Source organism: Symphalangus syndactylus, chromosome 8 (assembly GCF_028878055.3).
Source record: "Symphalangus syndactylus isolate Jambi chromosome 8, NHGRI_mSymSyn1-v2.1_pri, whole genome shotgun sequence".
Lineage (NCBI taxonomy): Eukaryota > Metazoa > Chordata > Mammalia > Primates > Hylobatidae > Symphalangus > Symphalangus syndactylus.
This window is the reverse complement of record NC_072430.2, coordinates 120931851-120948242: the sequence shown is the minus strand read 5'-3', so window position 1 is coordinate 120948242 and position 16392 is coordinate 120931851. Positions and strand designations below refer to the sequence as shown.

General features: G+C 41.6%; 1 protein-coding gene and 1 long non-coding RNA gene across 2 annotated transcripts in view; one reads left to right on the top strand and one right to left on the bottom strand.

Moving 5' to 3' along the window:
• The window catches only part of MARCHF4 (membrane associated ring-CH-type finger 4), a 110303-nt gene that overhangs the window by 41951 nt on the left and 51960 nt on the right, over positions 1-16392 (top strand). The gene's annotated exons all lie outside the window — the stretch shown is intronic.
• Positions 1982-8339, bottom strand: LOC134737476 (uncharacterized). The gene is made up of 3 exons (XR_010122416.1): positions 8207-8339; positions 7996-8066; positions 1982-4595 (listed from the first exon to the last, which is right to left on the bottom strand). It is a non-coding gene; the product is annotated as an uncharacterized lncRNA (long non-coding RNA).

Sequence of the window (16392 nt, the reverse complement as noted above, 5' to 3'; positions counted from 1 at the left end):
TGGCCTCCCAAAGTGCTGGGATTACAGGTGTGAGCCACACGACTCAGCCCTTTTCTTTCTACCTTTTGTGTCCTTATACTTAAGGGACATACAGTTGGGTTTTTATTTTTTATCTAGCATGACTGTATTTGTATTTTCATTGAAGTAGTCCATTTACATTTAATGTAATTACTGATAAGTTTATATTTACTATCTGTTTTCTGATTTTTTTATTTGTCCTACCTGTTTTATGTCATTTTCTCTCCTTTCTTGCCTTCTTTTATATTAATCCAGTATTTTTCCCTATATTAGCTTCTTAGTTATACATTCTTCTATTCTTCTTATAGTGGCCACTCTTGCTTACATTGATATTTTTCCCATTTCTGAAATAATCCAAAGGCCTTAGAAAGTTTAAACCTGTCAACTACGTCAGGGTGTTTTTTGTTTGTTTGTTTGTTTTTTGAGACTGAGTCTCGCTCTGTCGCCCAGGCTGGAGTCCAGTGGCGCGATCTCAGCTCACTGCAAGCTCCGCCTCCCGGGTTCACGCCATTCTCCTGCCTCAGCCTCCCGAGTAGCTGGGACTACAGGTGCCCACCACCACGCCTGGCTAATTTCTTTGTATTTTTAGTAGAGACGGGGTTTCACCACGTTAGCTAGGATGGTCTCGATCTCCTGACCGAGATCCACCCGCCTTGGCCTCCCAAAGTGCTGGGATTACAGGCATGAGCCACCGCGCCAGGCCGGGTGTTTTTGTTTTTATCATAGCTTTTATTTGTTTATTTTTGTTTTGTTTTCTTGTTTGTTGTTTTTCTGAGACGGAATTTTGTTCTTGTTGCTCAGGCAAAATCTCGGCTCACTGCAACCTCCACCTCACCGGTTCAAGTGATTCTTGTACCTCAGCCTCTGGAGTAGCTGGGATTACAGGCACCCACCACCATGCCTGGCTAATTTTTGTATTTTTAGTAGAGGCAGGGTTTCATCTTGCTGGCCAGGCTGGTCTCAAACTCCTGACCTCAGGTGATCCAACTGCCTCAGCCTCCCAAAGTGCTGGGATTACAGGTGTGAGCCTCTGCACCCGGCCTATCATAGCTTTTAATTCTACAAATATTTAATCCCCCATAAGATGTCATTGTTATTGCTCTTTGCAACCAATACTCTATTGCGTTTATACCAAATTTACTCTTTGAGTTGCCCTTCATTTTTTCCTGCATTTTCCACAAACAACTAGTAAACTCTGGGTGATGTCTCCATTCACTAAGAAGTGAACAAGGGCTCTAACGGCCCCTGGAGGGCAAAGCTGGGATGTAGCAGGAGTCACAGTAAAACAGAACCATAAGTCCTAGGTTCTGCCAGATGTGTGGTTTGAACAACTTATTTCATATTTCTAAGCCTCAGTTTCTTCTCTTAAAATCAGGATTGTTGGGCGGATCGTGAGATCAGGAGATCGAGACCATTCTGGCCAACATGGTGAAACCCCGTCTCTACGAAAACAAAAATTAGCCAGGCATGGTGGTGCACACTTGTAATCCGAGCTACTTGGGAGGCTGAGGCAGGAGAATCACTTGAATCCGGGAGGCGGAGGTTTCAGTGAGCCAAGATCGTGCCATTGCACTCTAGCCTGGTGACAGAGCGAGACTCCGTCTCAAAAAAAAAACCAGGATTGTACACCCCCTTGCCTTTCCTGTCTTGCAAGTATATTCAAGATTAAATGAGGTAGTAGATGTAAAAGCACTGTATGAACTACAACAGGGATTATAAACTGATCTATGGGCTACGCAGGCAGCAGACATGTTTTCTTGACCTACAGAGAGCTTTCTTTCTTTTCTTTTTCTTTTTCTTTTCTTTTTTTTGCAAGGTAATGTTAAAAAGAATTTCACATAAAAATACAAATTTCTGCCTTTTTCCCTGGAAGGAAAATCTGAAGATCTGGTGACTGTAGAAAACCTGTAGATCTGGTTTCACACCTGTAGAACAATGAGGTAGAGCTGAATAGTACTTACCCTCTGCCTGGGCACAATCTCAGTTGGGTCAAATCCTGCCATTCTCAACAAGGACAAACATGCACTCATTTATGTGGCCAGGTTTACTCCACTCTACCTCCTTTCTTATCTCATTTCATGGATCTTGCTAAAGCATTGTATCAACATTAGTGGTTATTACCCATTTAAAAGCCAGGGACACACAGAGACAGAGCTTTCTAATGTTAAGTGTTGCTAAGCGCTGAAACAGGTGACTGAGAGAGGTTGCAGAAAAACTTTCCCTGGAGATCTAAAAATAAAACCAATTGGATTTTATCTATAGACTTTCCAAGATGCAGGAAAGCGGCAAAATGACTGTCCCAAGGTCCTTCTAGGTTTTAAATTTGGCTGGGGGTGGGGAGGAGCTGTTTTAGAACCTATAGAAGCAGACCTTAAGATGAGGGGAAAAAAGAAAGAAAAAAATAGAATCTGGATGCTGGTGGTAGGGGGGTGAAGATTTTTCATGGATAGATTATATATTGTAATATAATTCAGCATTTGGAAAACAAAAAACTTTAGAATATAGGGAATAGAAAGGGCATGAGGCTTTTATCAAAAAGAGGCATGGATTTGTCAAAACGTATTGAACTGTGCATTTAAAATCTGTGAATTTCACTGTGTGTAAATTATATCTAAATTAAAAAAATACAAAGTAAAAACAAAATTTAAAAAGGGAAGCAGGGAGTAAAGTCTCATTCTAACCTGTATCAGGCACTTAGTATATGCCAAACACTGTGACTAACATGGATTAATTGGATTATTTTATCCTCACAGTATTTATACGGTAAATACTATTATTATCTCCATTTTACCAAGTGCTGAAACTGAAATTCAGGGTGATAAAATTACATACAAACCTCTCCAACTGGTATCTGGAAGAGCCATATCTTGCATCTCAAATTGAAGGACTCCAGGGCCCAGATTCTTACCCACTCATTTGGATGATTGCAAAAAAAGGAGAAAATTAATTACTATAAGCTTAAGGAGGTTGACAGAATGTAAATATAACTTACTAGGGTATCAGTTTGAACATCTAATGAGGAACACACTTTGCTTATTCAATATTAGGTACACTCATTCAGAAAACCCAAGCCTCTCAGAGAATTACCATTGGATTCCTATGGGCAAGGTGATCAAACTCCATACAAGAGAAAAAAGGTTCTTCTGAGGCATTAGTAGCTTCTTTCCAAGAAAAATTACAACTTTCTTGGCCTTAATAGTAAATAGCTTTGTTTTCTGACAGGACATCTTATGGTATAATGTTTCCATCTTTAACAAAATTCACTCTGACCCACCCAGCCGGGTCATCTGTGTATCTTGATACCAGTTCTTTTTTTTGAGACGGAGTCTCGCTCTGTCGCCCAGGTGACAGGAGTGCACTGGCAGGATCTTGGCTCACTGCAACCTCCACCTCCTGGGTTCAAATGATTCTCCCGCCTCAGCCTCCTGAGTAGCTGGGACTACAGGCACCCACCACCGCATCCGGCTAATTTTTGTATTTTTAGTAGAGACGGGGTTTCGCCATGTTGGCCAGGCTGGTTTCGAACTCCTGACCTCAGGTGGTCTGCCTGCCTCAGCCTCCCAAAGTGTTGGGATTACAGGCATGAGCCACCGTGCCTGGCTGAGACCAGTTCTTAATCCGATAATCTGATGACTGCTAAGACCCTCCACAACAAAAGTGTGTATGCACACATATATGCAAAATAATACTGTAATTTCAGGAGGTTCAGAGGTCCCCTGAAGGTCACTGATGGACTCCCTAGTTAATAACATTTGCTGTAAACCAGAATTGGGCCAGATTCCAGGGATAATCAAGCCAGCCTTCAAATTCTCTGATTATTCCAGGCAACTTATCACCAGTGGGCCAATCGTCTGGTTTTAATTTTCTTCTCTCCTAATGACTTGAGGTCCACCTCTTGCTTTTTCATTATCTCCTGGTAAGTTGGTCCTGGTAAACACGTTTTAGGAGATGCTGCCTTTGTTGGTTCTCATTCTTGTTACCCACCTTGGACTTCTGTAGACATCTTTGGCAATTCACAGTTATTTACCAGGACACACACACACACATACCCTTAAGTATACCTCATTGTGCACAATGCTTGCGGTCAGTTTAGTCCTCATTTCACAGCCATTTCAGTCACAGCGACTTGTAAAACAAAGGTCTGTTCACAGGTCCACCATGTGTGGATGTTCAGGTTGTTCACTGGAGAAGAGTAGCTGGTTTGGGTTGGAGGAGCTAGTCACTGCAATAGAAATTGAGCCCGTGCTCTCCTCCTCAAACTAGATGCCCAAGGCTGATTCTTCCTGAAGGAATGGTCATCTTTTTCTGAGTCATACAAATGCAGTATATGGGACAACAGCAGTCCCACCTGATTAGTAGTATCACCAAGAAGTACAGAAGACTGACATATCAGAGGATAAAATACCAATACCCCTATTCTGATTTTGTATCATCAGTCACCAGTCACCTTGTCTCTTCTTTCTTTTCAATGAAAGTGTTCCCAGGGCTACATTTGCTTGGAAGAAGGAGACCTGAAGGATCCATTGCCTGTATTGCCCATCTCCATTTCACAAGATTCAGGTTTCCGCTATGGCAAGCTGAGAAGGAGAAAGGACAGAATGGGTGGATGATTCTATTAGCATTTTCCCTCCCCTCTTTGCCAACTCAGTTCCTGGCCATCATTCATATCTTGGCTCAAGCATCATTCCTTCAAGGACAGACCAATCCCCTCTTACAGCACCACGTTTCTCTCTTGCATTGAACTTAACCACCATTGCAATTTCATGTTATTTTAGATATTATGGATATACACATATTAATTGTACATATATCCATACACCTCAAAACGATGAGCTTCATGAGAGTGGGGGCCATTCTATTTGTATTTACCATTGCATTCCTATTGCCTGGCATGTAGTCGGTATCTAATTTAATATTTGTTTGACTGAATGAATGGATGGGAGGTAATTAGTCCAGATTGTGAGAAGCCTTGGAGTCTTGACTGAAGAGTTAAGATTTTCCTACAGACAGTAGGAAGCCTATTTTCTGGGCTAAAAGAGCTTCTTGTCTCACTCCAAAGTTCTAGTTTTGAACTGTGTATTATAGCTCTGGCATTCCAACGTCATTATTCTTCGATCTTACTCAACTTCAGAGAAATTTTGCAAAATCTTACTTAAAGAAAAAGAGGCATCTGGGTGCAGTGGCTCATGCCTGTAATCCCAGCACTTTGGGAGGCCAAGGTAGGTGTATCATGAGGTCAGGAGTTTGAGACCAGCCTGACCAACATGGTGAAACCCCGTCTCTACTAAAAATACAAAAAAAAAAAAATTAGCCGGGCATGGTAGTGTGCACCTGTAATCCCAGCTACTCAGGAGACTAAGGCAGGAGAATCGTTTGAACCTGGCAGGCAGTGGTTGCAGTGAGCCGAGATCGCACCATTGCACTGCATCCTGGGTGACAGAGTGGGATTCCATCTCAAAAAAAAAAAAAAAAAGAAAGAAAAAGAGGCTACAACTGTACATCCTTATCTGCTATGAGAGGCTGCATAATAGGGTAGTGGCTTAAAACATGGGCCTTGGAATTGGGTAGACCGTGGTTTTAAACCTGGATTGCCCATTTGCTGGCTGTGTGATTTTAAGTAAATGATTTCATGCCTCGAAGCCTCAGTTGCTTCTATCTGTAAATGGGGATAATAATATCTTCCCCAAAGGATTGAATGAGTTAAGCAACATGAAATGCTTATTAGAGAACCTGGCCTTTAGTAAGGACTCAATCACTGAAACTGTTTATTATTCACCAAACTGGACCCTCATAAGAGAGGCAGGGAATAAAGCACCCATAGGAACTGGGTCAAAAAGAGTTAATACACGGCATCCTCCTTTCTTATTTGCTTCTCAGAAAATATGGAAGGAGGAATACCTTAACAGCTGATATCATTTATGGGTTTGTTTAATAATGAGTCCCTTATGTTCCCTAAATATATCTTTGTGTCTTACAGTAATCTTAGTTCTGTGGCAGATTTTTTACTTTCCCTTTGACACCACCCATCACACTGGGGAGAGGAAGAAAAACTCAACCAAGGCATTGACTAATGATTCAGCTTCTAAACTCATAGAAGCATCCAGATGGAGGAGCATGTCAAGGACCAGCCAGGCAGCAAGTGAAGGCTCTGATGAGGAATGTGGCTTTCTAGATGACAATGGCAAGTGCTGTTTGTGAGGGTAGGCCAAGCAGTTGGGGGTATTAGTTCCATTATCCTGAGAGTAGTGAGCCTGGGAAGGTTGCCATCTCAGTCCTTGTGGAAGGAGGCAGTGTGAGTGATGGGCTGGGGACTTAAATCCCAGGATCTAGTGTAGATTTCCTTATTCAATCCTGTTTCTCCCATTACCAGTTTCAGCAGAAAGTTCAGAGCCTGAAGTCAAAGAAGAGGCTTATTATGTTTCCCAAGAGACCAATAAAAGTTCTATAGCTTCCGTGCTCAAAATCATAGTATTTCTTTAATTATCAAACTCTCTATATGGCATGAATAATTTGAAAATTGCAAAACTCTACGAATGAGGTAAAGAAATTAGGATTATATTGACCTGCTTCAGGTAGGGCCTGGATAGTTTCTTATTCTCTTGCTCTAGACAGGACATGTAACCCATCTCAAGAGGTTCATTTCATTGATTCCATGAGCATTTATGAGTGCCCATCTCAAGAGGTTCATTTCATTGATTCCACGAGCATTTATGAGTGTCTGCCGTGCACTGGGTACAATTCCAAGCACTGGGGATGTAGAGGCACCCCCTATCCATGGCCCCTGTGGTGGTAGATTTGTGTGTTGTTTTTTTTTTTTTTGATGGAATCTCACTCTGTTGCCCAGGTTGGAGTGCAGTGGCACCATTTTGGCTCACTGCAACCTCTGCTTCTTGGGTTTAAGCGATTCTCCTGCCTCATCCTCCCGAATAGGTGGGATTACAGGCACCTGCCACCACGCTGGGCTAATTTTTGTATTTTTAGTAGAAACAGGGTTTCACCGTGTTGGCCAGGCTGGTTTTGAACTCCTGACCACAAGTGATCTGCCTGCCTCAGCCCCGCAAAGTGCTGGCCTTACAGATGTGAGCCACCACACCCAGTGGGTAGATTTGTTTTAAGGTAAATATATTTCATATTCCAGAAGTATTTCAGCAATCACAAATTCTTTTCTTTTTTAAAAAAAGAAAAGAAAATCCATAATCCTACCTCCCCTACATAGACTGCTTTCATTTTTGTGTGTCCCTTTTCTGAAATCTTTGTCTTTAAAATCCCCTAAAGAAGTAGCTTTGATGACTTTTTCTTAGTCACATCATTAAAGTTTGGGGGTGGGGAAAATCTCTTTAGCTGTAAGCGCTTTCTGTGTGTTAACCCAAAGTCCCATCATGACAGCAAGGCCCCAGGCAGTGGAGCCCCTGGCACCTCTCTGATTTCATTTCCTGCCATTCTCCTCATTCACGGCAGCCCCTTTTCTCACATCAGCTTGCTCCTACCTCTGGGCCTGTGAACTTGCCCTCCTCTGTCTGGTCTTCCCTCTGATATTCACACAGTTGACTCCCTCACTTCCTTCCAGTCTCTGCTCAAATTTCATCACCTAAGGCTTTCCCTGAACCCCTCTGGTACTTTGCATTGCTCTCCATCCCTTTGTTGAGATTTAATTATCTTCATAGCACTTATGACCCCCTCCCATATATATTTTGAAATTACCTGTTTATTAAAGTCTATCTTGTCCTGCTGGAATGAGTCCCCTGAGAGCAAGGGCTTTGTTTGATTTGTTCACTGCTACATCCCCATCCCCTACAGCAGTTGGCTGGCCTGGGAGGGGCGCTCATTTGCCCCCTCAAGGACACTTTCTGCTTCAGCTCCCTTTCCCTTACATTTTGCTCAACAGAGGTGGTGAGGAATTGCCTGCTTCCCTTGCTGTAACATTCATTTAAGTATGACCTGTGCCAAAGTAAGGAAAACTTAGATCGAGACACTAACCTACAGAACCTTGAGAGAAAAGACATGAAGGCCACTCTGTTTTCTGCTGGTGACTTGAATCGAGCTTCCTCCTGTAAGAAGGAAAGATTCTGCAATGAGCAACACGCTTTCATTTCCACAGCTTGTATCTAAGATCAGCCTCGGAAGCGCTGGTTGCATTGCTTGGAAGAACTCTTGTTTTCCTAGTAATCTTCACACCTACTCCCTTTACCTTCTCAGTGTCAGACAGCTGGCACAATGGCTGAGATCTTTCTATTGTCCTCCATCAGCACGAACTGTCCTGGAATTGCAGAATTCTCTGGATAGTCAATGTGTCCACTGTTTACTCTTCCATTCATATCCTTCACGCAATCACCACACGACCCGGTCATATGCTTTCTCTACTTTACCTGCTAATAGAGAGGTGTAAAAAAAGCTTGCTTTAAAAGGATTAGGGGCCGGGCATGGTGGCTCATGCCTGTAATCCCAGCACTTTGGGAGGCCAAGGTGGGTGGATCACTTGAGGTCAGGAGTTCGAGACCAGCGTGGCCAACATGGCGAAACCCCATCTCTACTAAAAATACAAAAATTAGCCAGGCATTGTGGCTTGTACCTGTAATCTCAGCTACTTGAGAGGCTGAGACATGAGATCACTTGAACCCAGAAGGTGGAAGGTTGCAGTGAGCCAAGATCACACCACTGCACTCCAGCCTGGGCAATAGAGCAAGACCCTGTTTCTACAAAAACAAAAAAAGGATTAGGAAGCTGATGTTGCATGTGGGCACCCAAATTGGCTCCTCATGGGAGGAGAGGGGGTTTAATTGGATTTAATGTTTTAGAGCCCAACCTTCCTGCTGCATTTCCCTAACAAGATATGATCAAAGCTAAATACACACAAAAATATTCCCATTACCCCAGAAACTTCTATGAGATAAGAAAATAACACTACCAACCAATGGCTCTGCCATAAGATAATCGTCCAGCAATGTATCACTGGAGAGCAGGTCCTCTATAAAGACGCCAATGAAAGAGTATGGCTTTGGGGGGTGGGGGCACACATATCAGGCTTGGACTTGACAGGTTCAGAAGCCCCTTCCAGACCAGCTTGGGCTGAAGAGGTTAGAAGGATGGAGAAGGTTGGAGAGTGCTCACCCTTTCCCTCCCTTGCAGGCAGTCCCCCTCTCCCACCTCATCCCATGCTGGTCATGCTTAGATTCCTCAGACGTCCCTAGCCACTCCTGTTGAGCAAAATGTAAGGAATTCCCCCTTGGAGTCCTCTGATGTGCCCAACGACTAGTCTTTCCTCATCCCTTATGCCAGGATTCTCAAAGTAAAGTGCACAGATCACCTGCTTCTGAATGATGTGGGGTGCCTTTTTCAAAATGCAGATTTCTGGACAACACCTTGGACCTGCAGAATCAGAAGTTCTGGGGGTAGGGCAAGAAGTACATAGCAACTTAGGAACTTCTGTCTCAGTGTTCAGTTTTTACTTAGTACCTTGACACTACTCTTAGTTCCTGGCTCTACTGGTATAATTTTGGGATTGGGGGTGTGTCTATTTTTTTGTGCCTCTGTTCTTCTGACCCTGTCCCCGCACCCCTCTCCCACCCCCATTTCCCAGGACTGTGGACCTATTTCATTTCTTCAAGAATGAAGTTTCCTTCTTCCACTATGCAATACTCCGTTCTAGAAATTTGCCTTTCATCTCTTTCCTTGAATCAGAGAGCTGCCCTGTTTTTGCAAGGTTTTGCAGTCCTCGGCAATTTTCCCACATGTTCAGGAGGGACTAGGAGGAAGATAGGGCCTCCATTTTAGAACGGGGCATGAGCAGGCAGGGACCCCACTGCAGGAAGCACAATGAAGAATGTTCTCAGCAGGAAGGCTGCTCTCCGGGAAGCACAGAGAGCTGTCAGGACAAGTGACCTTTCTAATCGTGCCTGACATTTCACAGCCTCGAAGGCGGAAGGACTGCCCTTATTCCGGAGGCGCAGTGTTGCGCTGTGTCACCCCCAGACACCTGCGTCTGAGCTGTGGTGACTCGGCCTCCAACGGGGCGATGAATCAGAGCAGCAAAGGGCTTTGTTTCCTGGGGAAAAGAGAAAACATTGAGCAGAGGGCTTAGGTGGACGGTGACTGTGTCTAAACCAGGGATAGAAAGGCCCTGGTGGAGGATGTTGCCTCCCTTAGGGATAAGCCCTGCTCTGGAGGGCTCTAGTGATGCGGATCAAACAGACCTGCTCCCAGGAAGTGAAATAGATGGGATCCTCTTCCAGTTCCTTCTGGCCTAAGGCGACTAGGATGACTCACTTTTTACCCATCTCAATAAGAAAACAGCTTAATTTTTTCTTAGTATAAACAGTAATGCACACTCATTCTAAAAAGGTCGTATAAAATATAAAGATATAAAAAGTAAAAGTTACATGTAATCTCATCGCTTTGAGAAATCCATTGTTAACATTTTACAGACATTTCTATGCATATATATGGTATTTTAAAACAAAATACAATCCTATCAAAAGTGCTGTTTTGTAAGCTGCGCTTTTCTACTCAACATCTTGAAGGCATTTTCATGTCAGTAAAATATAAATTTAACAAAATTCTTCTTAATAACTTCACTGTATTCCATTGTATGAATATAGTCTCCTGAGGTTGTCTCTGATTTTAAATCATAATAGAATATAGTGTAATGAACATCCCGATAGTTAAATTTTTCTGCAGAACTGAGTGTGCTTCCTTACAACAAATTCCTAGCAGCAGACTTTCTGAGTTGAAGAATATGTGTATTTTTAAGGCCTTTACTCTCCGTTTTCTAGAAAGGTTATACCAATGCACATTCCCACCGACTAGCAGAGAATAGAATACTTGCTTCTCCATACTCTCCTTGATTCTGTGAATTACCATTCTTTTAAATCTCTGCCACTCTCAGGAGTAAAAAATAGCATGTCATTATTGTTTTAAGGTTTATGTTTCTATTTACTAGAGTTAAGAAGATTTCCAATATTTATTGATTATTTGTGTTTCTTGTTTTGTGAATTTGCTTGACCTTTTTCCCCCTCTTTGGGAGTATTAACTTTTCTGATATATAGTTTTAAATACTTTCAATCTAGTAAGGACGATAATATATTGACATTCAAGTTATAATGATTTTTACCAGTTTACCATTTGTCTTTAGCTTTATGTGGTCTCTGCCATGAAGAATTTAAAAATTCTGATGTCGTCTGACTACTGTGGTTCCAGCTTTTTTTGGAATCACATTTAGAAAGGGCTTCTCTGTTCCGTGGTTGTAAAAATATTTATCTGTGTTTTCTTTCTAGCTCTGTCACCTCTCATGGTCTTCTTACCACTTGCCCTCTCTGCCTGGAATGATCTTCCTTTACTCTTCAACAGACTGGCTCCTTCTCATTCCTCAAATCTCAAATTAAATACCACCTGCTTTGAGAAGTCTTTCCAGGTTATATAACCTAAAGGAGGTTTCCCTAACCCTGGTCTTCTTTCTCTTAGCATCCTATTATTTTCCTTTTTAACTTTTATCAATAATTGTAGTTACAGGCCGAGCATGGTGGCTCTTGCCTGTAACCCCAGCACTTTGGGAGGCTGAGGCGGGTGGATCACTTGAGGCCAGGAGTTCAGGACCAGCCTGGCTAACATGGTGCAAACCCAACTCTACCAAAAATACAAAAATTAGCTGGGCTTGGTGGTGTGTGCCTGCAATCCCAGCTACTCAGGAGACTGCCGTGGGAGAATTGCTTGAACCCTAGAGGCAAAGGTTGCAGTGAGCTGAGATTGCGCCACTGCACTCCAGCCTGGGTGACGGAGCAAGACTGTCTCAAAAAAAAAAATAAAATAAAGAATTGTAGTTACATCATTTATCTACTTATTTAATATATGCACCCCTAACTAGATTGTAAACTCTATGGAGGGCAGAAACCATATCTGTTTTGCATTTTAAGAACCTAACCTAGCAACTGGTACACAGTAGATGTACAAAAGACATTTGTTAAAAGTCATTGCATGCTAAATCCATCTAGAATTTATTCTGGTGTAGGGGTAAACTAGAGATCTAATTTAAGTTTTTCCAAACAGTATATTGTGATTATAACACACAACTACAATGCAGACTAGCTGTCTTATAATCCCCTTTCACCTGGCACCAAGAAATTAGACCTAGGATGCAAGAGGGAAATAGAATCAATGGCTCTTGTTATTGCTGTTCTCCAGCCCCACTGTCTCTTCTCTCTGCAGGGACTTCCCTTTCTCCATTATTGCCTTAGCCCTAAGTGCTTCCCATAAGGCTTATTTCAGGGCTTAGCCTAGAGTGGATCTTTAATTAATGGTATTTACTGGCTGGCTCAAATCATTTAAATGGCAGGAGAATCAGATATCTTTGATGTGTTTCATACAATATTCACATCAGCCTTTGAAAGCCCTGAAAAATCTATGCTCCCTTCACAATCCTGAGAAAGTAGATCTTTCTACACCCTTTCCTTATCTAGGGATCATGTCTAATAGTTGTGAACAAGGATGAGAGATGGAGAGCTGTCAGAGACAGAAAGAGGAAGATAGCGACACTTGCTTACATGTGATAGTAAAGTTTCAAGTGCCACTTCATGTTACATGCCATTTGCTCCTTCAAAACTGACCTGTGAAGTAGGTATGGGAGCTTTACAATCAGGCCTAGGGAAGCCATAACTTTTAGTCTTTAGAATTTAATATCAGTATTTTTTTCTAATTTATGAAAGTAACACACTAGGAATAAAATAGTAAAAGAATCAATTTTACTCCATTTAAAACCTGTTTTAATGAACTAAAAATGTCCAACTTTACTAATAATCAAAGGAATGCAACTTAAAAGAGAAATTAGATGCCATTTGCCTCTAAAATCAATGGAAGTCACATAGAGAAACCAAATTTATTCAATTTAAAAATTGTTTTATCAACATAGATCAATGGAACAGAATAGAGAACCCAGAAAAAAAGCCACATACCTACAACAAATTGACCTTTCACAAAGTTGACAAAAATAAACAATGGGGAAAGGACACCCTATTCAGTTGATGGTGCTGGGATAACTGGCTACCAAGGTGCAGAAGAATGAAACTGGACCCCTCTCTCTCACCATACACAAAAATTAACTCAAGTCATTAAAGACTAAATGTAAGACCTGAAACTATAAAAATCCTAGAAGAAAGCCAAGAAAAAACTCCCTGGACATCGATCTAGGCAGAGAATTTACAATGAAGACCCCAAAAGCAAATGCAAAAAAAAAAACAAAAACAGACAAATGGGACTTAGTTAAACCAAAAAAGCTTCTGCACAGCAAAAGAAAATAATCAACAGAGTAAACAGACAACCTATGGAATGGGAGAAAATAATTGCAAATTATACCTCTGACAAATGACTAATATCCAGAGCCTACAAGGAACTCAAGTAACTCAATAAGAAACAACTCCATTAAAAAACTGGGCAAAGGGCATGAATAGACATTTCTCGAAAGAAGACATCCAAGCAGCTAACAAACACATGAAAAAATGCTCAACGTCATTAACCATCAGAGGAATGCAAATTAAAGCCACAATGAGATATCATATTATACTAGTCAGAATGGCTATTATTAAAAAGTCAGAAAACAACAGATGGCATGGATATGAAGAAAAGGGAATGCTTATACACTGTTGGTGAGAATGTAAGTTAGTTCAATCTCCACACTGTGTATCTACCCAAAGGAAAATAAATCATTATGTTAAAAAAGACATCTGTACTTGTTTGTTCATCACAGCACTATTCACAATGTCAGAGTCATAGAACCAACCTAAGTGACCATCAGCAGGTGACTGGATAAAGAAAATGTGGTGTATATACACCTTGGAATACTACACAGCCATTAAAAGAATGAAATCATGTTCTTTGTAGCAACATGGATGAAACTGGAAGCCGTTATCCTAAGTAAAGGAACTCAGACACAGAAAACTACATGTTCTCAATTACAAATGGGAGCTAAACAATGGACACACATGGACATAAAGATGGAAATAATAAGCACTGGGGACTCCAGAAGGTGGACAAGGGTTGAAAAATTATCTGATGGACACAGTGTTCACTATTTGGGAAACAGGTATGCTAGAAACTCAATCCCCACCAGTACACAATATACCCATGTAACAAACATGCATATGTATTCTTGAATCTAAGTTAAAATAAAATTTAATAAAAAATTATTTCATCAAACCTAAAAACAAATCAACCTTATAAATAATCAATGGATACAACTTAAAACAGCAATTGGATACCATTTGCTCCTAATACGTTGATTACAATATAAAAATTATAATACCTAATCCTGAGCAGAAAGTGATAAGACAAGTGCTTCATACACTATGGATGGGAGAATAAATGGCTAAGTCGTTTCTGGGCTGGAATTTGCTAAGAAGATACAAGAACCTTACAGAAGTCCTTACTCTTATGCAAGCCCATGGTCTGGTACTTTAAAATAATTTAAAAAAGGTTCTTACCCTACTGATTTCTAATCTTATCTCTATAAATTTTTACTAAAAATGTTCAAACTGTGGTTGTCTATTAAAGCAAAAATGTGAGAAAACCTAAGTGTTTAATAATAAAGACATGATTTACGGCCAAATGCAGTGGCTCATACCTGTAATCCCAGCACTTTGGGAGGCCAATGCAGGTGGGTCACTTGAGGCCAGGAGTTTGAGACCAGCCTGCCCAACATGGTGAAACCCCATGTCTACTAAAAACACAAAAATTAGCCAGGTGTGGTGATGCATGCCTGTAATCCCAGCTACTCAGGAGGCTGAGGCAGGAGAATCACTTGAACTTGGGAGGCAGAGGTTGCAGTGAGCCGAGATGGCGCCACTACACTCCAGCCTGGATGACAGAGTGAGACTCTGACAGAGTGAGAACCCCCCACCCAAAAAAAAAGGACATGATTTAAAAATTCAGACATGGACTATTATGGAGCGATCGCCAATAATATTTCCATGAATTACTTAATGGCATGGGATATGCTCCTGAATCTAATAAATATTCAGAATTTGATTCTAAAGTTTATTTGAAAATTATGTTTATATTTGTATAGAGAAAAGATTAGAGGAGAGATAATAAGGGGTTAGCAGTGCTTATCTCTAGATGGTAGGAGTGTAGGTAATATTTGGCTTCCTTCTTAATATATTTGACTTCTTTATAATCCAATATATTACTATTTAATTTAAAATAATCCTTCCCCCACTCCTTCCCATCACTTGGTGATGTTAATGTGGTCCTAGTCTATCCTCACTAAAGTATGGAATCCAGAAAAGGGGAGTAAGAGACCTCCTATACTCCTATTTTGTCAGCCTAACACCTGTCTTGTGCAGGATGAAGCCCTGAATGCCACATGCTCCCAGAAGTAGATTAATAAAAAGATGACTGTAAGAAGAGACTTAAAACCATGTGACATGAAGAGTAGCTGGAATACATGGCAGGACCAGGAAGCCAGACTGGCTGCCCACCAGTACTTTGAAGGTTATCATGCAGCAAAGAGCAAGCTTACCCTGCATCACCCCAGAAGAGAGGGCCAGTGGCTAGAAATAACAGACAACTAGATTTTGATTCAGTTTAAGAAAGAACTGGCTGAGTGTGATGGCTCACACCTGTAATCTTAACACTTTCAGAGGCTGAGGCAGGAGGATTGCTTGAGCCCAGGAGCTCAAGGCCAGTCCAGGCAACATAAGGAGAATGTCTATATAAATAATTTAGAAAAATTAGCTGGGCTTGGTGTCATGAACCTGTAGTCCCAGCTACTCGGGAGGCTGAGGTGGGAGGATTGCTTGAGCCCAGAAGGTTGAGGCTGTGGCGAGCTATGATCATGCCACTGCACTCCAGCCTGGGCGACAGAGTGAGACCCTACCTCAAAAAAAGAAAAGAAAAGAAAGAACTATCTAATGATTAGTAATGCCCCAAAGTGAAAGAGCAGGCTCAGCAAGGATGGAGACTCATCACTGGAGTCAAGGCTAGGTGACCACTTGGTAGCACAGTTGAGAGGGGCCTGGCACCATTTGAGTGATTGCACTGGGTAGGTGCCCTCCAGGGTCTCATCTAGGCAGTGGTTCTATAGTTTGCCTATCATAAAATGGGAAGGATAATCCTAGAGATATTAGTTTGTCATCATCCCCTCTTCTTGCCAGCTCCTCAGTTTCAAGCCAGAAGGCACCAAAGCCATTCTAGATAGGTGGTGTGTGTTTGTAGCTAGGATGGGATTGGGCTTCGGAATCAGGGAAATGGAGCTATATCAGTTAGAGCTCTTTTGGTTGAAAGGGGCAGAAAGCCAAGTGGAACTACATCATGCAAAATAATAATAAAAAAAGGAATTATACAAAAACAGGAAAGCTGAAGTAAATGGCTGCATGTGGTTACAGCTGAGGC